This window comes from Diabrotica virgifera, chromosome 2, assembly GCF_917563875.1.
Source record: "Diabrotica virgifera virgifera chromosome 2, PGI_DIABVI_V3a".
NCBI classification, from domain to species: domain Eukaryota; kingdom Metazoa; phylum Arthropoda; class Insecta; order Coleoptera; family Chrysomelidae; genus Diabrotica; species Diabrotica virgifera.
In genome coordinates this window covers 146,822,330-146,847,144 of record NC_065444.1, presented here as the reverse complement: position 1 = coordinate 146,847,144, position 24,815 = coordinate 146,822,330, and the positions used below count along the sequence as shown (strand labels likewise).

Below are 24,815 nucleotides of genomic sequence, written 5' to 3'. Positions count from 1 at the left end.
GGTGGTTCTAAGGGTTGAAATATTATGATAGTATATCTTAAAGCATAAAACAATCATTATGTAACTAATAAGAACCAAATGTTGACAATATTAAAGTTTAAAATGTTATTTTATAATTTTTTACAATTAGGGGTAGTTTTCACCCTTAAAAAACCAAAAGCGTACAGCGGCTCAATATAGAAAATGAACTAGAGGGTGTAATGAGCCTAATTCCAAATTTTTATACAAATCGATGCTGGACGAAAAAATTGCGAGGTTTTGCCATTTTTTCAGCTTCATTTCCTCGACTAATAATAATTTTCATTTATTAACCGACTCGTTAGATCTTCTTCTTCAAGTGCCATCTCCGCGAAGAAGGTCGGCAATCATCATAGCTATTCGGACTTTGGAGACGGCTGCTCTGAAAAGTTCATTCGATGTATATATATATATATATATATATATATATATATATATATATATATATATATATATATATATATATATATATATATATATATCCGTACCATTCTCTCAGGTTGCGCAGTCACGATATTAGATCGTTAGATCAGCAGTGTCAAAAAATTCGCATAGGATTCTTTCGGTGGCAGTGAAAGGTGACGGATGTGATTCGCATCAGGAGGCAAATTTGAAACCTGTGGTGAGATCTACTAACCTTTCCTCTGTTAATAAACCTTTTCTTTTTTAATATTATTGGTATATTACATTTATATTCTTAAATTTCATTTGTATTTAACACGCTTAGATAAGAGTATAAAATATTTAAGGTAATTAATAATGACCGAGGATTCCGGGGGGAAAGTCCCTCCGGACCTTGAAGGTTTTGCTGGTTTTAATAGTCAAGATGTTGATATGAACTTAATGGATACGAATAAAAAAACCGAACAAAAAGATACAAATAATAAAACGGAGACTTTTTTAACTAATTTAAGTTATAATAATTCTGCTATAGGGCCATTTATTGTAATTATTGAAGGAATTGAAAAAGGGCATGCTGTAGGTCGCTATAATCATCTAAAAATTGCTAAAGATATTTTTCAATTAAAACTTAAAGATGTTTTAGAGGTTAAAGAAAAAGGTAAAAACAAATTAGGAATAATATTTCAATCTGCATCAGCAGCAAATAACTTTGTTAAAAATAATAAACTAAATGACAAATACAAAATATATATACCAAGAAACTCGGTAACTTGTAAAGCAATAGCTAGGAATATAAACCCAATATTTACAGAAGAAAACATCAAAAATATGGGCGAAAGCCCTTTTAAGATATTAGATGTAAAAAGATTTACCACGAAAAAAGCCAATGAAGACGGAACAATCGAGTACTCTCCAACGGGGACCATCTTAATAACATTTGAAGGGGTAATAATCCCTAGAAATATAAAATTATGTTACTTATCAATTCCGCTAATTCCCTACATACCACGAGTCACCCAATGTTTCAATTGCCTGGCTTTTGGACACACAAAAATGCAGTGTAAAAGCATAAAAAAATGTCACAACTGTGGCAACCCACATGAAACCGAAGAAAATGCACAACAGACATGTAGAATATCTTGTTACTTCTGCAAATCGACAGAACACCAGGCTACCAGCAGAAAATGTCCCGAGTATGAAAGGCAATGCAACATTAAAAAGACCATGGTATACGAAAATATAACACATTATGAGGCCAATTTTTTGCACCCTAAGTCATATGTACCTAATACATCCAATACAGCACAAACATTTAGATTCTTGCAAACAGAATTCCCCAGTCCACAAAACAAGGGGCAACAATCGGACAATCATATACAGATAAATCAAAGAAGATCTTATATCAATAGCAGTAATATTGTCAAGTCAAAAAGAACATACGCAAATGCATCAACGACAAACGCCTCTCCTCCAACAAAGAGAGTCAGTTTTGACAAAACAGCACATAACAGAGTATTATCATACCCCAATGGAAGACAGGAAAGGGCAGAACACAGGCCACAATTTCAAAATTTTCAATCTAGTCCATATAGAAACATAGATAGAGAAGAAGATCCTGCTGGGTCAGGTACACAGTCAATAGAGTCAAATAATCTGAACAGAGTTGAAGAATATTATAAAAAATTTTTAATTACACCAATAGAACATAAATGTCAAATTAGGGATCTAATTAATACATACTTTGAGTTGTCCAAATCTTCGGAAGATTCGGATAGGCCAGAAAAGTAATCAAAATAACAAGTTATATAATCAGATCAACAAAAAATGCAGTTCTCATCTGCAAGTAACTAACACATTAGTATAAAAATGGATAACACAAACCTTAACATTATTCAATGGAACATACGTAGTGTAAACTCTAATTTTAGTAATTTAATATCACTAATCAGAGATGAGGAACCAGATGTCATTTTACTCAATGAAACCTTTCTAAAACCGGTACATAAATTTAACATTAAAACCTATAATATAGTCAGAAATGATATGAATGAAGGTACTAGTATAGCAACACTAATTAAAAAAAATCTAAAGTACGAAATTTTAAAATGTGGAAATAACCTAGAAACCAACAAATTTAGAATAATAATAATTAAAATTCAAAATTATAATATAGTAAATATATACTCTCATCCCACCAATAAAATAACAAAAAACAAACTATCTAACCTAATTAAGGTGCTACAAGGACCGATCATCATTTTGGGAGATTTCAATGCCCATCATGTTGCTTGGGGATGTGAAATATCTGACACAAATGGTAACAATATAGAAGAATTTGTTGATGAATACAATTTTTTTATACATAACGATGGGACTCCAACAAGACTCACCAGACCAGGACAAAGGAGAAGTGCAGTAGACCTGACGATGACCTCCAGTAATCAAGCCCACAAATGTGATTGGACAGTAATAAACGACCTGGGCTTCAGTGACCACTACCCCACAAAACTAGTTATACAAAATTCCATAAACATTAATCCGGAAAACATCAATCGGGGAATGAAAAATTATAAAAGAGCCAACTGGGAAGAGTACCAGGACATATTAAACCGAACAGCAAATATAGAACAGCTGGAATATAGAGAGTTAATTCAAACAATGGAGAGAGCAGCCAATATGACTATTCCAATGAAAAATCGAACAAAGAGAAGAATAGGATGCATCTGGTGGGATCAGGAATGCTCACAAAAAATAAGAGACAGAAAAGAAGCAATTTTAAGGCTCAAGACACAATTCACAGTTGAAAACTATGTCCACGCCAAAAAAATGATAGCAGCAACAAAAAAGTTTCTAAGGGAGAAAAAAAGAGACAGTTTTAGAAAGTTCTGTGCAACGCTAAATAGAAACTCTGATATGAGCTACGTATGGAGTACAGTTAAAAAATTCTATAATTCACAACAGGGGTATAAAAAAAAACTACCCAACACACAAATCAGTGAAAGTATCTTAACAAATCTATCAGTATGCAACATAGATCCAGAATTTACGATAGTGGCAAACAACAGGATCCAGAATCCTTTCTCCATGAGTGAACTGAAACAAGGTATAAACAATAAAAAGGACACAGCAACGGGCATTGATGCAATCACTTATTCAATGATCAAATATTTACCAGAGGCAGCCTTAAAAAGCTTACTTCATATGTACAATAAGGCACTAGAGGGAAAAGAGATTCCTGAGAGCTGGAAAACACAAATAATACTCCCGTTTCTCAAACCTACCAGAAATCCGCAACTCGTAGATAGTTATAGAGCCATAGCCCTCTCATCATGTGTAGGCAAAATAATGGAACACTTTATTAAAAACAGACTGGAATGGATATTGGAAAATAACCATACATTCAACAGCTTCCAATCAGGGTTTAGAAAAGGTATGGGAATTCAGACTAATATTGCTTTTCTTACATCTTATATTCAGGCAGCATTTTCAGAGAATAAAAGTGTGTTGGGAATTTTCCTAGATATAAAAGCCGCCTATGATCATGTAAACATTTATATACTTTATAAAAAAATGTTAGATTTAAATCTCCCAATAGAACTAACTAACCTTACATTCAAGCTTCTTCATAACAGGAAAATATATGTCAAAAATGAGGAAGAAAATCTCATAGGTCCGACCTTTACAACACAAGGTTTAGCACAAGGATCACCACTCAGTCCGTTACTATTTAACATCTATATACATTCGATTTATGAAATAATACCAGAGGAATGCATTTTATTGTCATATGCAGATGATCTAGTACTGCTAAACAAACATCAAAACCCAATCCAAGCAGTAATAGGATCAAATTTAATTCTTGCAGACATAAGTGAATGGCTAGCGAAACACAGCTTCTCTATTTCAGTAAACAAGAGTGAAGTAGTATGGTTTGCAAAAACTAGTAATAGCTACATATATCCAGAAATCGTTATGGATCAGCAGATCATCCCTCGTAAAAAAGAAATTAAATATTTAGGAGTCACCCTCACAGAAAACCTTAACTGGAACCCCCACATAGAAAACATAAGAAGTAAGGCTATTAAAGGTATTAACGTAATGAGGGCAATAGGGAAAGTTTGGTGGGGTGGGGACCCTGCCACTTTACTACTGGTATATTATGGTCTGGTGAGATCCCATTTGGACTTCGGCAGCATATTCATAAAACCATCAAACAAAAACACCTTGCGTAAGCTAGATACAGTACAATTTCAAGCCCTAAGGGTTATCCTCGGATGCATGAAGTCAACTCCTACAACAGCATTGCTGGCAGAAACTGCAGAGATGGCACTAGAATTTCGAAGAAAATGGTTGGCAACGAAATTTATGACAAAAATGTACAGCATTCAAGATAATCCGATATTAAAGGTAATCAAAGATATTAAACAAGCGTGTACTTATAAGATAGGATATTGGAAACAAAGAGAGAGACCATACCTAGTGGAGGCACTTGACCAACTAGAACCATACAAAAGTATAATTCACACAGCAAATGTGATACCCTGCTTCTCGTTCAACATGGACATACAATACACACGACTTCCCACAGTGCAATTAAAAATCAGCAAGTCAGATCATCATCAAAATATGATATTCAAAGCAGCAACAGAGAAATTAAGTGAAAACTACCTATTTATCTATACTGATGCATCAAAAAGTGGGAATGCTAAGGAAGCAGAGACAGGCTACGGTGTATACATTCCCAATATCAACTATTCATACTCATCTAGATTACCATCAGCATTGAATATATGCACAGCAGAAATAGTGGCTATTGGCAAGGGGGTAAAGGAATGTCTGAATCGAGGTATTACTGATTGTATTGTCTTTACTGACTCCAGAAGTGCTATACAGAAACTAACAAAAGTTGGCATAAATGCAAATAATGATCATACCACATTAGAAACGAAACAGCTATTAGTAGAGGCAAACTCAGATAACAAAAAATATAAATTGTGCTGGATCCCCGGTCACTCAGGAATAGAGGGAAACGAATATGCTGATAAGTTGGCAAATATTGGGAGAGTACTTAATGTCCCACAAAGTATGAAAATAAACTACACAGATGTTTGGCCAATATTGAAAAGTAAAATAAGGAGGGAACATGACATATGCTGGAAATCACAGACACAGACTAAAGGGAGATGGTATTCTGGAATTCAACCCTCATTTCCAGATAAACCCTGGTTTAAAAAATTTCCCTATATAGACCGAAGACACCTGACTAATATAATAAGGATGAGGACAGGGCACTGTGGCACAGGATCACATCTATATCGACTAAAAATAAAAGATCATCCATTCTGTGAATGTGGAAGAGAGGAGAATATAGACCATATTCTTTTGCAATGTCCCATAAGAAAAGGTACACAGTTTGATCTTAGAGATGAACTAAAAAAACTAGGGGTCCCAGTTAGTTTTAATATACAAGATATTCTTTGCAATCTAACTTTTGATCAACTAAAATTAATTGTTACTCATTTAAATATTAACAAGGTCAATTTGTGAAATACAAACTCAATTGTCCCATATTTCTTTATCCTATCCTTTCCTGGGTTCTAGTCTAACCGAGGTAACATTTCGGGTTGTGAAAGCTCTGCCGTTACCCCGGAGCGAGAAGAGTTTTATCCCTATGTTGTTCTATTTGTCTAAACTAACATCTCTCATCACAGGGTATATTTCTATACGTATAAATTTGTTAGATATTATGAACGTCTAAAGAAATGATTTTAATATTTAAGAATAAAGAAACAGGAAATAAAATACTAAAATCCGTTAGCCGAAACATAACCTATCATATTAAGTAATTGTCAAAAAAAAGCGTAGAATCTTCTTGTTTGTCTTTAGAGTGCTGCAGTATTGCTAAGAGCAAGACAACTGCAACACGAAAGAAATGTGCTGGCAGATGCACTTGTATGCAAGCCAAAAAAAAGAAGTGGAAGTGGAAAATTCGCATAGTTTTTATTCGCCATTGCCATCTTATTTATTATATTCGTGGAGAAAGTGAATTAACCTGATACTGATTACATGTCGCTCATCATCTCATCGAAATGCATAAATCGCAAGAAATCCATAAAATTCAAACCGTTGTAGGTATATACATACTATTGAAGTGTATGATTGAAGTTGACCTTTTCAAGATAAAACTATAAATAATTTCCTGATAAAAACTTGTTATTAAATAATATTTCTGCAACTTTAACGGTGGTCTTTAACTCCGAGAAATATACAAATGTGTACTGTTCTTGTTGTTTTTGATTTAAAAATGAACAATCTAGGCAATTAATAATTTTTCAACATCTTGGTAGATGTTCAATGCAAAGTAGAAGAATTAAACTACTATTACTAGTAAAATACTCCTACGTATTACCACGGATTACTACGTATATTACAGAAGTTCAAATCTACATTAGTTGTTTGCATCTGTGTCTTTGACTGTTCGGCAAATCTATGTCGGTTGACTCTTTAACATTCTCAACCTTAGGTAACATTTAAAATCTGCAAAGGGCCATAATATAGTTTTTTTGTAACTTCAAACGTCTTGTGCTCACGCAGGAGGTTCGGATTTTAAACTCCACACCACACAGCAGTGTAAAGTATACGTAAATTGTACCATTTTGTATCAAAAATGTAAATTACTGCTGTGGTTGAAGATAAAAATTGTTCTTAAAATCGATTTTGCTTGCTTCTATTCTAGAGCAATCTATGGATTATGATGAAGGACGGCAAAATATGTAAATTTGATTACATCTTCGCGATGCTAATTGTTAACCTTATATCTTCGTAAAATACTTTACGAGTAACAGTAATGTACTGTTAAAATTACTTGGCTTATAAATCAAAATATCGGTACCTACGTCAACTTGGAGTCTGACTGTAAAAGAAAAACCTAATTTCTTGGCAATCTTGGGCTAATAAATTCTCTCATCTAATGAGACTCAATTAAATTTTAAGTTTATACCAGTCAGAGAAATATGTAGCATAATATTATCATAATTATTATGAATCTGTATACATTTGTTCAGATTTTTTTTTCTGGAAGAGGTTATATTCCGGTTTTATAGTGGGATTTCTTCGAGAATTTTGCAGGTTCGGACTTTATCAGTTTAAACTTTTAAATAAACTTTTATATTTAATTTTATATTCATTGAATCGTAATTGGAGGAATGCTACTAATAATTTACTTCAGAAGCGACGGAATAACTTACGGAATGAAAAAATACCGACAGAGAAATAAACATGCTTTCGGCGAAAATGCTTACTGACTATGAATTATTAGAGTGAGCGTACGAGCAAGCACCACACTCTCGCGAAGTTACTTCGGAAAAGTTGACCGAAGTCCGAAGTACCCGTTACTACACACTCGTTCAACTTAGCGAGGAACACATGTAAGCGGGGCGATATCGACTTCGTTTCCTTTGACTTGGTCTCAAAAACTGCCACAGAATGGAAGTAGGCCGAGGCCCAGCGAAGCCGCATGAACAACCTGTCTACACGCTCGTACTCGCGAAGTCGATCGAAGTTCAGCGAGTACTGAGTACGAGAGTGTAGACAGGTACTCCATGCGACTTCGCTTCGCTTCGGCCTACTTCCATTCTGAGGCGGTTTTTGCGACCGAGTCAAAGGAAACGAAGTCGGTATCGCCCCGCTTGCATGTGTTCCTCGCAAAGTTGAACGAGTGTGTAGTAACGGGTACTTCGGACTTCGGTCAACTTTCCCGAAGTAACTTCGCGAGAGTGTGGTGCTTGCTTTAGGAAGAGAGGCAGACATATGTATGTCAGACATCTTATGTTAAGTGGGATAAATATGAGTTGAAAAATACTATCGCAAATATCGTAAACAAATATTTAATTACCATAATCAATTTAAACAGGATACTATAAACTGATAGCCAACGTTTAAAAAAACATATGGTCCTTAAAAATGGTTATGGTCATTAAAAACTAGTTTATCCTATTTTACCTGCATCCAGCGTACTAAAAAAAGTTGATTAATAGCAAGCTGAAAATTTGTAAATAGCTTACCGGTGTCTAAATGGACAAACTTTGATGTATGGGAACACTGGAACAAGGGAAATTTTAATTGTGGAACAGGTTAAAAATTTGGAACGTCAGACTACGAAATCGGTCCATGCATTTTGTCGGACAGAACTTCCAATTGATTTGTTACCATTTCATTAAACTCTCATGCAAAAATCAGACTGATGTTTATCACCAACTGTGCATTTTAATGAGTGGAACACGAAGAACATGTCAAATGACAGGAATCGTGTTGGTTAGTAATAGCAGTCTGATTTTTTGCATGAGAATTTAATGAAAGGGTAACAAATCAATTATATGCTCTGTCCGACAAAATACATAGAACGTTTTCGTAATCTGACGTTCCAAATTTTTAAACTGTTCCACAGTTAAAACTTTCCCTGTTCCAGTGTTCCCGTGCATCAAAGTTTGTCCGACTAGACACCGTTAAGCTATTAACAAATTTTCAGCTTGCTATTAATCAACTTTTTGTTGGTACGCGGGATCCAGGCCTATATAGTAAGTCGGATATTTATATACGTAACATAAGCTAATAGGTGAATAGGTTGTATTGCAAGGGATAAAAAGAATAGTATTTTTAATTTCTAAAAATACAATTCTGAGTTAGTACAGATAATACATAAAAATCTCTTCCAGAGGTTTTTATTGATTTTTCTTAATGGACACGAGTCCTTACTTGATTTATTGGCCCTATGGTTTATTCCTCCAATCTAAATCCAATCTAAATAGTAGGAAAACTCTTTGTTATTAAACTTTTGACTTCTAAATCGGGAACCAATCTCAAAATGTTAGTCTCAAATTCTGTAAATTTCTTAAACTTAGGTACTTATATTTACTTAAGTTCCAATATTTCCAAAGGCTTGATTCAGAATGTTAAAATTTAATGTCATAATGTGAATAATATGGAGGGTCTGTATAAAAAGAACAATAAAACGCATAGAATTTTGTTCATATTTTCTTTTACACAATTATCATTTTTGAAAGGACATGAAATCATTAGAACTTAAATAATCTAAACATGCAATATTCTTTAGAGTCCCAGTACAATATTCGTGCTGTAACTGCTAAAACATTCTAATTTTTTCCAATTGTGAAATTTAAGTATTCCTTCATGGCATTGTGTTCCGAAAGTATGAGGCCGGTCCCTTCCTGCGTCCCTTTCATTAGATCATTGCCTCGTATCAGGGACGCATTAGGCGAGTTAAAGCTCGTGATTCTGTTAAATTGGTAGTAATATAATGGTATATAATTATTGGTATTATTGTTTCTTTTCGTATTGGGTGGCCCGTGGCATCTTCAAGGCTATGACACTGATACAGTAGTAATAGAAAGATCACTAATGGACAACTTTCTGGTGAGATGGGTATCCAATTTGGAAACCATAAACAAATGTGTTAATGCTATGATTACACAGAACGCGTGCTTGGAAAAATGCTGGTTATTATTGTCTAGGCTAACAGGGAAATTGAAAACGAATAAAAATAAATTTGATTTCCAATAAAGATGTAGCTAGATTACATATTATTATTTGTTATCACTGTAACTAGATGTAACATGTTGTGCTTATAAAAACTGGAAATTCAATCTTTTTAGTGGTAGCTAAACGGGTTAACATGAATATTTTTAGTTTTTTATGAAGATACGAAATGAGTGAAGAAACCAAGAAGAGAGGAATCAACATGGCTAGATGAAGTAAAAAAGGTAATGCCAGAGGGAGATCTACGACCAGGAGACTATTCCGATAGACGTGAATGGAGACGTAACCGGAAGGCGCAGGACGCTATAAACCGGACATTTATTTATTATATATTATGAAGATAGGGGATATTAGGATAAACCCAACGTTTGTCGACCTTAAAGTAGCTTTTGGCTCCAAATAAGGAGAAAGGTAAGAACTAACGTAATACGAATTCTATGGCAAATGGCAAAAAAATATAAATTCTAATTAAAATACAGATAACCCAAGAAGAGATAAATAGGTAATGAGTAAGATAGCAAAAAATAAAAAAAAGCCTGACATTAGGATATACCCAAAGTTTGTCGACCTTCAAGTAACTTTTGACTCAAATAAGCAGGGAGGTAAAGAAACAACGTAATACGAATTATATCGCAAATGGCAAAAAATATAAATTATATTTAAAATACAGATAACCCAAGAAGAGATAAATAGGTAATGAGTAAGATATTAAAAGATAAAAAGCCTGATTATGTTAATATTATTAATATTAGGGGACGAAAGTATGCTAAATTTGCAGTTACTCGAGCGTTATGGGGACCTATTGGGTGGTGAAAAGTAGGTCTTAAAACTAAAAAAAGTTAAGTTAAGTTTTCCATAAAGTGGTGGACTTTCCATTTTTTAATTTAATTTTCCCTTTCCAACAATCGTTTTTTCCGATTATAGCGCCATCTATCCATAATTCGAAAAAATATTTCGAATAAAATTTGCTTATTTTTACGTACAGAATCTAAATCTGCAATAAAAATTGGGGACTCCTATTTAAGATTTTAAAGTAACCCCCCGCCCGAAGGGGTCGTGTTTGGTGCCATTCGATAGATTTTTCAAAATATTGAATACGTGTATTTTGCAGTTTTTCGATCTGATGTTCATTTCGCGAAATATTGCGGGGATCGTATTTAAAACTTTAAATGTACCCCCCATCCCTCTCCGTGGGGGTCGTGTTTGATATCATTCGATAGATTTTTAAAAAATATTGAACACGTATTTTTTAGTTTTTCGATCTGACCTTCAAATATTCGCTTTTTTGTGTGGAACTTTGTGACTCGCCCATTTCCTTATGCCCTGCTCAAATCGTCAGATTTTTTTAATTTACACTGTTTTGCACGTACTTAACTTACCTTATCTTAATCTGACAATTTCGAGTTTTTCTAAGGATACATTTTTTTTTCGGACGCCCCTTAACGAACTCCCCTGAATTAAGAGCCAATATAGGTAGAGGTACATTTACAGGGTACAAGGTTTCTCCCTATGTGATAATCTGACGTGCTCGAGTAATTGAAAAATCCCCGCATGGGCTCCCCTGCCATAATAGTAGATAATTAGTAAAATATAAACAGTATAAAACTCAACAAAATCTTATTAATGCATTAGAACAATTGGAACAATAATTGAAACGAACAGAAATTCAAAATGAGTTGATTGTTTATGGTCACAATCATACATTACATAGGGTCGTAACCAAATTACAGGAAGGGAAATGGGTTAGAAGTGCAGCCTAAAAACCAAAACAATGATACAAACCATGACATCAATAAATATTGACTTTAAATGATAGAACCAAAACCTAAATCTTACTAAAATATATAAGATAAAGATGAAATATCTAATAGAGATAGAGGTTGAGAAAACATTAAAAACGACAGCTAGATGAGTAACAATAATTGAATACATAACAACACAGAAACAGAGCAGAAAATGAAAACGAAATTGTTAAAAAATAAAAAGAAAAACGCATAAGAGAAGGAAGGGAAAAACATTTTTCCTATTTGCTATATTTTTATATATTTTATTGGTACCACTGGAGACAGTTAAGTAGGACATGTCGATAAAGGGGATTGATATTGGCATGATCCTAGCAGGAAACTGATGTAGAAATGTAACTAGGGAAGTCGACCCCTTATACGCTGTGAGTTCGTACGTAGAGGGGATATTTACAAATTCTCGAGCGCCAGTAGTGACAAGTCTGTAAACCTTTACCGGAAATTTGACATAAATGTCAAAGTGATTAATTTAAAATTAAAATTAAAAACATCAATTATAAAAAATATTAGTTGTTCAAAGCTGTGGTATATATTTTTACCTTAAATATACTTACGTTAGATGTACTTAAAAATTATTCTATTAATCTTAGCACCATCTACACGATAATTGTGAAAGTATCCGAAGTAAGAAATTCATATTTTATCAATAGAACGTCAAAATGATTAGCAAAATCTTAAAAAAATCGATTACAATTTAATTACTTTTTTGCGTTGTAAATATTAAGCGATAACAATTAAATAATAAATTTAAAAATTACCGGTTAAAGTTGAATTAGTAATCCGCTAGGAGCGCCACCAGCGAAGCTCAGAGCGTATAGGGACAATGATAATGATGCTGATTTTGTTGATGCAAATAATAATTGGCATGAGTCATAAATAATATAAAATAAACGGTTTCGTTTTTATTCAAATCGAGTCTCTTGCCATCCTCTGACACCGTGTTTCGGGGTCTACCCCTTATCAAAGAGGCTTCGCAAGAAGACTGATCTAAATCAAAACTCACCGAGAAGATGGCGTAAATATTCAAATATTTACACCGGAGATGGTTAGACTGACCTCTGACGGGGAACTATAAAATGAATGAATAAATAATATATCTCGGCAAATTATTCCCCCGTTTCTATTTTTCTTTGTATTGTTTCGATCCTTCCACTTAAGCTTTCATATATTTTTTCTTTTTTTTTGTACTTTATGCCTGCTATGTTCTATCTCTACTAATGGTCTCAGTCACTTTTGAATGTCTTCGCAGTTGTATCCGTTTAATATTTTTTTATGTATTTCTCTGGCGTCTTTCTGGTCATATTTTGCAGTAATAATTTTATTACTATCTCAAGTAGTCTAACATTCCAATATTTGAAGTTCCACCATCATAAATTCCACACCAAACTAAAACTTTTTAGCAAACTTTACACTCTTAACTTGAAATTTAACTTCATTTGATTAATTTTCAATATTGGAGATTTCCCATCATTGCCGTTTAGTTCCGGATTGAAAGAGTTAAAATATTTATCATTGTCCATTACAATGACAGTTTCTCAAAAAACACCTTTGTCTAAAAGCCCGGCAGCATGCAGGATTTTTTTTAACATTGCCATGTATATCCGACAGTCCCTTCTTTTTTGGTATGCCATTTCTGGACACAATTTGGCAGATCTATCCTGGACACAAATTGTTTCTTATATAATCGTCCAAAATGGTGACCCAACTTTCTATTGTACTTTGTTTTTAAACGAAAAGGAGTACACTAAAAAGACAGATTCACACCCAAGAAAGTCACTAGAAAAAGGGAAGAGGAAATATGAGATGTGGCGATGGTTACAAGCTCTTCTACTCAGGTGTACAGGAAATGGAAAGAGCAAAAGAGGAAGTCGGTTTTATAATCAAGGATGATTTGAGTAAGAGTTGTAAAATACCAAGCAATAAACTCTAGAATAATTACTGTAAGTATAAAACTAGACGAGTTAGTTAGCATAATACAAATATATGCACCAGTCGAGGGCACAGAAGAACAGAAAATGTCTCAATTCTATAGCGAACTTCAAACAACATTAGACGAAGTGAGAGAAGAGAGTGAGAACATAATTATTATGGGGCACTGGAATGCAAGAGTTGGAAGTGACATCAACAAGGGACTTGGATGTCTTGGGCAGTATGGAGAAAAAGCTGAGAACAGAAATGGTAAGAAGATGAAACAATTTTGTGTAAATAACGACTTGAAAATTGGAAATACATTCTGGTATCAGAATATGGAGGACAGAACACTTTTGAAGCACAGGAAAGAAATGCTAAAAGTCTAATAGATTACATCGTGATTCCTGCAGAAATGGATATTATCAAAAATATAAAAACAGAAAAATTTGCAGAACTAAGCACTCAACACAAGCTACTCGTAGCCGAAATGACTACAAAGAAAAAGGAATATATAGTCAATAAGTCATACACTAAGATAAATATTAAGAAGCTGAAAAAAGAGAAAGAGAAAATGGCTATAAACAAAAAATATATGAGGAATGGCAAATAATAGAGCTGGAAAGAGACCAATTGGATATGGAAGAAAGATGGAAAGTACTAAAAGACACTATATAAAACAGCAGAGAAAATTTGCGGAAAAAAGTCAATAAATAAATATCATACGAGAACAGAATGGTGGAGTCAAGAAATAAAGAAAATAATAAAGGAAAAGAAGCAAGCCTGGAAAAAAAATCAACAATGTAGAGATGAAAATAACAAAGTAGAATATATAGAGAAACGTAATAGGGCAAAGATAGCAGTAAGGGAAGCGAAAAATCTGAGCTGGGAAGAATTCGGGAAAGAATTGGAAGCAAATTATAAAACAGATAACAGAAAATTCTGGAATCGTATAAAGGGTTTAAGAGGGAAAAAAGGTAGGGAACAGTGTGGAATAGAAGATAAAAGCAACCAATTGAAAATAGAGAGTACAGAAATAGTAGAAGTATGGAAACAATACTACGAAGATAAATTCAATCAAGAAGAAATAGAAAGAAATGAAGAAGGTAGAAATAGACCAGAACTGGAAGAGGAACCAGAGAATATAAGGAAGGAAGAACTGGAAGAAGCTATAAACAATATTAAAATTGGAAAAGCGGCAGGAGAGGACCAAATAGGTCTAGAAATGATAAAATGGATGGGTGAAAAAGGGGAGGGCTGGCTATTACAGATATGCAAGGAAGCATGGAGTACAGAGAAAATCCCAGATGACTGGAAGAAAAACATAGCTCTGCCAATATACAAAAAAGAACAACATAATGAATGCGAGAATTATGGAGCAATGTGATTGTCATCGGTCGCATTCAAGGTATATACGAGAATTATAGAGAAGCGTCTAAAATCAGTGATAGAGAAAGAATTGGAAGACGAACAGGCATTCAGATCAAACCGTCAAACAAACGATAACGTCTAAATTATAAGGAATATAATAGAGAGACAATGCCGTAAAGGGAATAAACTATTTCTCACGTTCGTTGATCTGAAGGCGGCATTTGATACGATAAACAGAGAAATAATGTGGAAAATATTGGAAAGTTATAATATACCAAAAAAGATGATGATAGTCATAAAATCTATTTATATGGAAGTGGAAGGCCAAGTACAAATAAATAGAGAAAGATCAGGTACGTTTAAATGGGATAAGGGAATTAAACAAAGATATGGACTAAGCCCCCTCTTGTTTATAATAGTCATGGATACTTTAATAAAAAATACCAAAGATCAAACGAGAAACCTTCAATATATAGTAGGGTATAAAAACTTAAATGCAATAAAGATCAACTCCCTTCCATACGCTGATGATATTGTTTTAATCACAGACACAGTAGAGAAAATGCAGAAACTAATAGATATTTGGCAAAAAGAGATACAGAATTTAAAAATGGAAATGAATCTCAACAAAACAAAACTTATGATAATAAATGAAGATGATAAAAAAGAAAGGAATACTAATATAATAGTAAAGGAACAAGTAATAGAACACGTATCTACTTTTGAATATTTGGGAAATATAATAACAGATAATGGGAAAACGGACTTGGAAACAAGTAATAAACTGAAGACGGCAACTAACGTGTATTACGCTTTAAATAATACAATTTTGAAAAGTCAGAAATAAACAACAAAACTAAACTCAGAGTATATAACAGCATAGTAAATCCGATAATGACATATGGGTCCGAAACATGGATTGTGCAAAAAAAACATGAATCAATGATAAACGCGACCGAGATGAAATACATGAGAAGAATAGCAGGAGTTACGAAGTTTGATAGATTCAGAAATGAAGACATAAGAAGAGAGCTGGAATAAGAACCGATAATGAGGAAGATCGAAAACAAACAATTAAGCTGGGTTGGACACATACAATGAATGGAGCAAAAGAAACTTACAAAGAAGGTACATGAAGCCAAAATGGGAAACAAAAGAAAAAAGGGAAGGCCCAGGAAGACATGGATGGACCAGATCCAGGATATAGGTGAAAGGAAACACATGAGTATGAGGGATATGAAAAACCTGATCACCAATAGAAGCGCTTGGAAGCAATGGATAAAAGGCGGAACCTGACATCCGACGCCCTGAAGGGCACTAGGATTATGAGAAAGAAGAAGAAGAACTTATTTAGGAAATCAGTTTTACATTTACCAATAAAAGCAAAGTATCGATTATTTGCTGATGCCATGGTCACTAGACCAGATACCAAAATCCAGTGCAAATTTCGCGGTAATTTTTTTCGCAAAGCTTATGTCCCATATTATATTAATAGTTATTTACTTATACTGCCTTTATGATTTTCATTATAAAAGAAAAACGTAAAACATAATGGGTTTGGAATGTTCCGAGTTTCTTTTTTATAGATATCTTCATTCTTCATGTTTAGTAAGGATGGCATGCTTAACACTTTCTTATTCGCCCCGAGTCTTCTCACGTACCGAGAACAAAATCATAGGTTTAAAGTTTAACTAAATCTTTGAAAAGTGTTAAACGGAAGGTCGGTAATGTCTTGTCTACAAGTGTTTTAAGTTTATAGAATTGAGATGGTCGTAACATAAACAGATGTTCTTTTAGAACATATGTATTTTTATAAAATAAAACAAATGACGAAATAGTCATTAGTTTTAAAAAGCTCATCACTGATACTCTTTTCTCAATCTGAGAAGTTGATCAGTCCAGTATTCCAGGGTTCAAAAATCAAAAGACCATTGACGTCATGGCTTTGTAATATTTATAGAATCCTTTTTACATTAGTTTGAAAAAATATTATTTTACATTGTACGTCTGTTCCATGTTTAGTGTCACCTAAACATTTTGATACGGTGTTGGAACATGCTTTTAAGAATTTGGATTGACTGACAAAGTGAATAAAAAGAGATGGAGAATAGCTAAAAAAACCTTTGCCGATGATAGGCAGAGGCAATTCAATTCAATCTAGGAACGGCAAAAGATATGATACCTACAGGAACTCGTGGCTACAGAAAATCTAGGTTTAAATATAAACATCTCGAAATAAAAATAATAATAAATTTGGTACCAAACCAGAACATCAGTATTGGTGGGCAAGAAATAGAATCCGTAAAATACCTAGGACATGAAATTATGATGGGCAGGGATAATTATACCTATGCACTAAAGAGAAGAATCAGTCTTGGCTGGAAGTACATGGAAAACTAAGAGAAACTTTTAAAAGTGAGCTGCCACGTGCCTGGAGAGAAAAGAATGTGATCAATACATCCTCCCAGTGTTGGCATACCGAGTAGAAACACTTACCTTAAGGTAATACAGTAGCGATCAACACGTAGCAAAAACGCGTTCCAAGATTGCGGCTGTAATTTTGAATATTTTTTCGAGATATTTGGCACACGTACTCGTAATATAATAAAGAATGGCGGTACAGAGCCCAATTTGAAAAATATATCAATATGTGGAAATTACTCTGTAATTAAATACAATCTTAAAAAACGAGCCTGTACCGCCATTAAGAAGAACAAAAAAATACACTTTCTTCAAATAAACTTTTTTATCCAATGCCTAGATTTTGTGTCATTTTGGAACTACTAAAATTTTTTATTTCATTAGTAGTTCCAAAATGACAAAAAATCTAGGCAACGGATAAAAAAGTTTATTTGAAGAAAGTGTATTTTTTTGTTCTTCTTAATGGCGGTACAGGCTCGTTTTTTTAATATTGTATTTAATTACAGAGTAATTTCCACATATTAATATATTTTTCAAATTAGGCTCTCTACTGCCATTCTTTATTATATTACGAATACGTGTGCCAAATATTTCGAAAAAATATTCAAAATTACAGCCGCAATCTTGGAACGCGTTTTCGCTACCTGTTGATCGCTACTGTTTCCTCTTAAAACCGGCCACTCTCGTTCGACAAAATCGTGGATGATATCAATTCTGCAGTATTGCAGCAGACAGGCCAGTCTCTCTCTTGTAAAATTGTAACGATTGTGTATTGTGTTGGATGCACGGTCACACACGATCAAAATTTTTGTCAATTAGTCGAATTCGAAGATGAAATGCTGAAATACAAAACTGGACATGCAAACTTTGCATAGACGATCCTAGAAGCGACTCACCGACTCATAGTGCAGTCACTGGAGGTGGATATGAGCTATTACCTCCGATTTCGTTGAACCTCCATATATTTGCATGAAAATTGGTGAGTCGTATCTCAAGGAACAAAGGTGACATGGTGCCAACTTGCGCTTTTACCCTGGGAGTGGATGCCACCCCTTCTTGGGGGTGAAAATTATTTTATTGAAAATAACCCCATAATTCGATAGAGGGACAAATTCTAAGCAAAATTTGTTATATAAAGTTATTAAAATAAATCAAAAGTTTTTGTGTTATTGAACATCAAAGATTTTAATTTTTCTTGAGAAAAATGCATGTTTTTAATAAATTTTTCATCAATAACTCAAAAACTATAAGTTGTTGCAAAAAAGTGAATATTACCAAAATTGAAGTTATTAAAAAATGAAATAAATCGATTACTAGAAAAACCTTTTAGTGTTAACTAAAAGTGAGTTATAGGTAATTGAATATATATTTTTTTTCTGTGAGTAAAAAAATCTAAGTATTCAAGTTGAAATAACGGGAAAATGATGCATTTTATAACATAAACTTATTTAACATTTGTCAAAGTACTTAAAAATATCTATTAAATGAGCCCCCGAACATGTCGAGCATTAAAATTTATGCACCAAAACTTTTTCAAAATTTATTTTTTTTTATTTTTCCAAAAAAGTTATTGTTTTTTTTTTAATACCTCCGTTTATTTTTAAGATATCAGGTTTATCTAAAAACCGTTTGGAAGTTAATTCCAAGGGCTATCTAACCACGTTGAATTTAGCCGTTTAGACCCCTCACTTTTTTAAAAATAAAAGGTTAAATGGCCCCGGTTGCATGGGTTTCACAGCAAAATTTAAGATTTAAACGTTTCTCTCTCGGTTACTTATTACCCTATGGAAATAGTAAAACAGGTAAAATATTTGACACAGAATAAACTAAAATTTAAGTATTTATCATTTTTTACGTATATTGAGTATTTTCTGAGTTGTTATCAAAAGAATATGAAAATTACAATAATTTTAAAAATTATGATTTTTTGAAATTATATCTTTTTCTCAAAAATATGCATTCTAAACCCGTCAAAATTATTGAAATCATTACTTATGCTAATATATAGAAGTTATTGTAAGGATTATTATAAATTTTAATTTTTGTGGAAATGGCGTATGTTTTATTTTTCACTTTTTCCTAAAAAATTCGAAAGGTTTCTTTATGTTCATCATAACTTGCTTAATTTTGAAGCTATTAACTTGTTCTGAAGCTCATTTAATAAGTATTTCGAAGTACGTTGACAAATGATTAGCAGGTATATTTTATACATTGCATCGTTTTCCCGTTATTTAAGTTTAAATACTTAGATTTGAGTACTCGTCGAAAAAAATACACATTCAATTGCCAATAACTCACTTTGAACTAACATTAGTTTAGTTCTTTAAGTGAGGAATGTATTTAGTTTTTATTATCATCAATTTCAGTAATAATAACTATTTTGTAAAAGCTTATAGTTTTTGAGTTATACGTGAAAAACCGATTTAAAACATGCATTTTTTTTACGAAAAAATAAAATCTTTGGTCTTTAATAACTCAAAAAGTGTTGATTTATATTAATAACTTGATATAATAAAATTTGCTTATAATTTGTCCCTCTATCGATTTATTGTATTATTTTTAATAAAATAATTTTCACACTCGAGAAGGGGTAGCATCCACCCCCAGGGTAAAAGCGCAAGTTGGCATTATGTCACCTTTGTTCCTTGAGGTATCCTCTAATTACTCACCAATTTTCATGAAAATCGATGGAGGTTCAACGAAATCGGAGGTGAAAACCTTCAGTGACTCCACTATCAGTCAAACGTCGATCTGTACTGTAGTGTACACTGCTGGGTTTGATAAAAAAGGTCCTTCAGACAGAGAAGAGTTAGAAAACGCTATTAAATCGTCTTGTGAGAAGCAGAATGATAATGATGATATGTACTAATAAGTGAAAATTTTTAATATTTGAAAATTTTACAGTGCACTTAGTGCACTACACCGTGTACATGCTTTGCCTAGAACCTTAAAAAACTTCATAAAAAATTATACATATTTAAATTATTTTTAATATTTAAATAATAATATATATTATGTATTTAAATTTTTAACTATAGTCCAATCAACAGCCATTTTCTCGTGGAATTTTGAGAACCAAGGTCAATTTCCTTGAAAATTTGGATTTAGGTAGTAATTATAACCTTTGTCAAAATCTACCCTATGCCGAGCTGCGCTTTTGCCCTAGGGGTGAAAACAACCCCATCTAGGGGATGAAATTTTTTTAATCAAAATAACTAAGGAAATCTACAGAGTGATCAATTCTGAGTAAAAACTAAAGATCACTTACTGACAAATCCCTTTGACCGACGTTACTAAAAGATGAAGAAAATTGTTAAGCAATTGAAATTACTCCTTCAGATATGGTTTGTTGTATTTGCCAAAGAGGGTGGTATGGCGCATGTACTTGCATAATTGTTAATCAGGTTGTACATGTTGTGTTCTCTTACAGCACACTTGGTGTGTACTATAAGGTTTCGAATCAAACCATGTGAAAAGAATCCAAGAATGTGAAGAAATCAAACCAAAAAATGATAACAAAACAGTTCAGGTAATACACTTCACAAGGAGCATTTAAAGCTCACTGAATATATAAAAGATGTAACAGGTATATTGTAACAAATATTTGAGAAAACATATCTTACAATAATTCACCATCACGATTAGAACGCCATCCCGTTATAATCATAGTTTGCGCCTTCGAGACAACAACAACCTCGGGAAGATCATGGACAAGCCAATAATAATAATTAGTGGCGAAGACAAAAGTAATTTATCAGGGGGAAAATTCCAACGTTCTGTACGAAAATTTTATAATCGGCTGCGTGTTGCCGGTTGCAGCTATGTAGAGATTTATAGGCAGAAGACTATTTGTAACGTATTAAATTGCGTACCTTGCAGGTAGCTTATAATGGAAACGTTAACCAACAACATACGAAAATTTATGATAAAATCATAAATTAACCCCACGCAACAGATTCGGACTCGTTTTTATCGTAAATTGATGTATCATAAAAAATTGTCTTCTGAATTTTTACAAAATTCAAAAAAAAGTTATTTTTACTACCACCACCATTATTTCATTGGTTCATGAATTGTAGTATAGGACCGTTCAAGTATTACGTAAGAAGATTTATTATCATTATTTACCCCTATTCCCATCCTCCTTGTCAACAAAAGTAAGCAAAGCTCTTAACTCCCCTCCCATGTTATATAAACATTGTTATAAGCATTTTTCTTTAATGTATTCTATTTTTTTACTGATGAAATGACCAAAATATGAAAGGACTGTCAAATTTCAAGCACGTTAGTTGATCAACTGCTAAATATTCCCAATACTGACCTACGTATGTGAATCTTGGACCCTGAGACAATCAGAACGAAGAAAGATAGACGCCTCTGAAATGTTCTTTTGGAGATGAATGTTACGAATTCCTTAAACGGACCCCGTAGGACAAATACCTCAATTTTAAGAGAGCTAAAAGTTAGCCAACGACTGTCTAGTAAAGTCATCTCCAACAATTAAAAATACTTTGGACATGTTATGAGAGCAAACACATAAAACATGGAAAGATTCATTATACAAGGAAGGGTAGGAAACCGAAGATCATGAGAAAGATCCCCAGAAAGACCAATGCATGAGTTAAAAGAAGTGACCAGAGACGGAAAATACACGACATTACTTGACGACGACACTCCCTCCGGGGGGACATTATTGAAAAGAGAAACATTTTCAGAAATTTTTACTGATTCATGAGCAGCAGTTATCATTCTAGAAATAGATAGTGTATTTAGATAGAGATATAATATTCAATTAAACAAACTTTATTGACACGGTATTCATCATGGCGTAAGGTACAAATATTATAACCTTAAGTAGTATTACGAACAAAACAAACTTGTTTTAAATTTTTGGTATACATATTAATTCCAATTAACAGTCTTCAGTCCATGACACCCGAATCTATAATTCAAGTTTCCGATGATATTGGATGTTTGCTGCTCAATGTTGTTCTGCTCACTTTCATCCGATTTTGGAACGTCAATCGTACAGAAACGAAACAATAGATTGAAGAAAGAAATTAAGACAAGTACCTTCATGTTTCTAAGTACCTAAACGAATACATTGTTTGGTTTGTGCAAATCCCAAAAATGTGTTTCCTTTTCAAATACATATAATGTATGGGTTGCAATAAGTGTAAAAAATAAGTAACTACTGCTGACAACACTGTGATTCGTGCGAATAGCATGGAGGAGCTGAGTTGCCTGATAGGTAGGATACAAAGAACAAGTGCACAATACGGGCTCAAACTGAACATCACAAAAACCATAGAGATGCTAGTAACCAAAGCCCAACAACGAGCAAGACAACTGATATTAGACACACAAATAATTGAAAAAGTGAATGCGTAGACTTACTTAGGAACAACAGTTAATTCAAGTTTTTACCAAGTTAATTCAAGTTTTTTTTTCAAATTTTTACCTGTAACAGCTTCACCCTACCTCTTAAAATCCGACTTATCAAATATTATGTAGTTCCGGTTTTGTTATAGGGAATGGAGGCATGAACAATGACCGCAACATTAATGAAGAAAGTAAAGGCCTTCGAAATGTAGACTTACCGACGTCTACTACGTATATCCTCGACCGAGCACGTGACCAACGAGGAGGTACTACGCTGGATAGGTAAGGAGAGAGAGAGCTAGGAATGAAGAAAAGAAAATAGGAATACTTGCGTCAGGTTATGAAGCACAGTAAATATAGAGTAATTATATCTGTATTTTTTAATGTATTGTTTTCCATAGATTCTAATAAAGATAGCTTAAGGCTTTTTTATGGATATGGAGAATTAGAAACTGTTCATTAAAAGAATGATTATGACCCAGAAGGTGACGTGCATACGTAGAATCTGTTTCTGTATTTTTGAAAGCTCTTTTGTGTTCTACTATTCGTTTGTTAAAAGTTCTGCCAGTTTGACCGATGTAACTTTTTGGAAAATCACATGTCATTTGTAATGGATTTTTCTTTTGGCTCTTGTTGTTTTTCGTGTATTTGCTTAAGTTTTTATTTGTTCTCAAAGCTGATGTTATTCCTTCCTTTTTATGTATTTGGCTATGTTCGTCGATATCTTGCCTGTATTTCACGAAGTCGAGAATTTATAAAGCCAGTGTAAGGTAAAGCATGACATATGCATCAGAAACAATACGCGGCACAGCCACAACACAGACTACAGGAAACGGCAGAGATGAGATTACTGAAAAGAATTACAGGAAATACGTTGAGACATCGAAAGAGAAATGTAGAGATTAGAAGAAAATGTAACGTACAGTGAATAAACGAATGGACACTAAATATAAAAAAAGAATGGAATAACCACATCAGCAAAATGAGGGAGACCCTTATGGACAAACTAACACGAGATAAATCACCAATCGGCCGAAGAAATATCGGAGGATGAAAATATGGATGACAACCTTACATATAGGTACAAGTCCGCCAATGAACTAGCAGAATTTGTTAAGAGAAAGGACGCCAAACTCAATGTATATGACACCAGTTAATAATAATTGTCAAGTTGTTCTGAAAGTTAGGGGTTGAAACTCATAACTTGCAAAGCCACTTTCACTCGATAATATATACATAAGATGAATCATACATAACATTACTAACATTTATTAAATATTTTAATTGTAAACAAGCATAAATTAAATATGTACAAATTTTACAACTGATTTTTGGATTACAAGGACGATGACTCGATATTGGCTTGTGTAGGTCCTTTAATATATTACGACATTGCCATTACTTCTTCTATATTGCAGTGTTTTGTTTTTCTAATTCAAATTATCGTGTGTAAAACAGGTGGAAACTGTATAAACAAGTTAATTGTTCAGGAATTACAACTGATGTTTGTTAATAAATAGAAGTTGTTGTTAAAATATGTTTTTTCTACAACCACTATTCAAAGTGCACTTTTCTGCACGGTTTTATGTTAGCAAACTTGATATTTTCTCACAGTATAAGATATTTGACATTAGTGTGCAGAAAAGTGACGTTTCTGTGCCGCAAAGTGACGTTTCTGTGCCGCAAAGTTCTTTTCTGCACAGTTGACTACCTCATTCTGAGTAACGTTATATTCTGTTTACATCCGTGGACTACCGCATTCTGAGTAACGTTATATTCTGTTTACATCCGTGGTTAAACTTTAGACAAATATATATAACCTATAAGATAATTATTATATTTAACTATAGCATAGAAACTAAATTATGGATGTTACAACTTTTTTTATTTTACCATTTTATTCTTATTAAACATTTTATAATTATCAAATAACCAATAAGGATTTAGCAACCTGTG

The 24,815-nt window shown here is 33.3% G+C and overlaps 1 protein-coding gene and 1 long non-coding RNA gene across 4 annotated transcripts in view; one reads left to right on the top strand and one right to left on the bottom strand.

The window, feature by feature from the left end:
• Nucleotides 1-24,815, bottom strand: part of LOC114331275 (serum response factor homolog) — a 616,816-nt gene that overhangs the window by 392,249 nt on the left and 199,752 nt on the right. The window lies entirely within an intron of this gene.
• Nucleotides 579-6,230, top strand: LOC126879662 (uncharacterized). The gene is made up of 2 exons (XR_007696182.1): nt 579-640; nt 6,162-6,230. It is a non-coding gene; the product is annotated as an uncharacterized LOC126879662 (long non-coding RNA).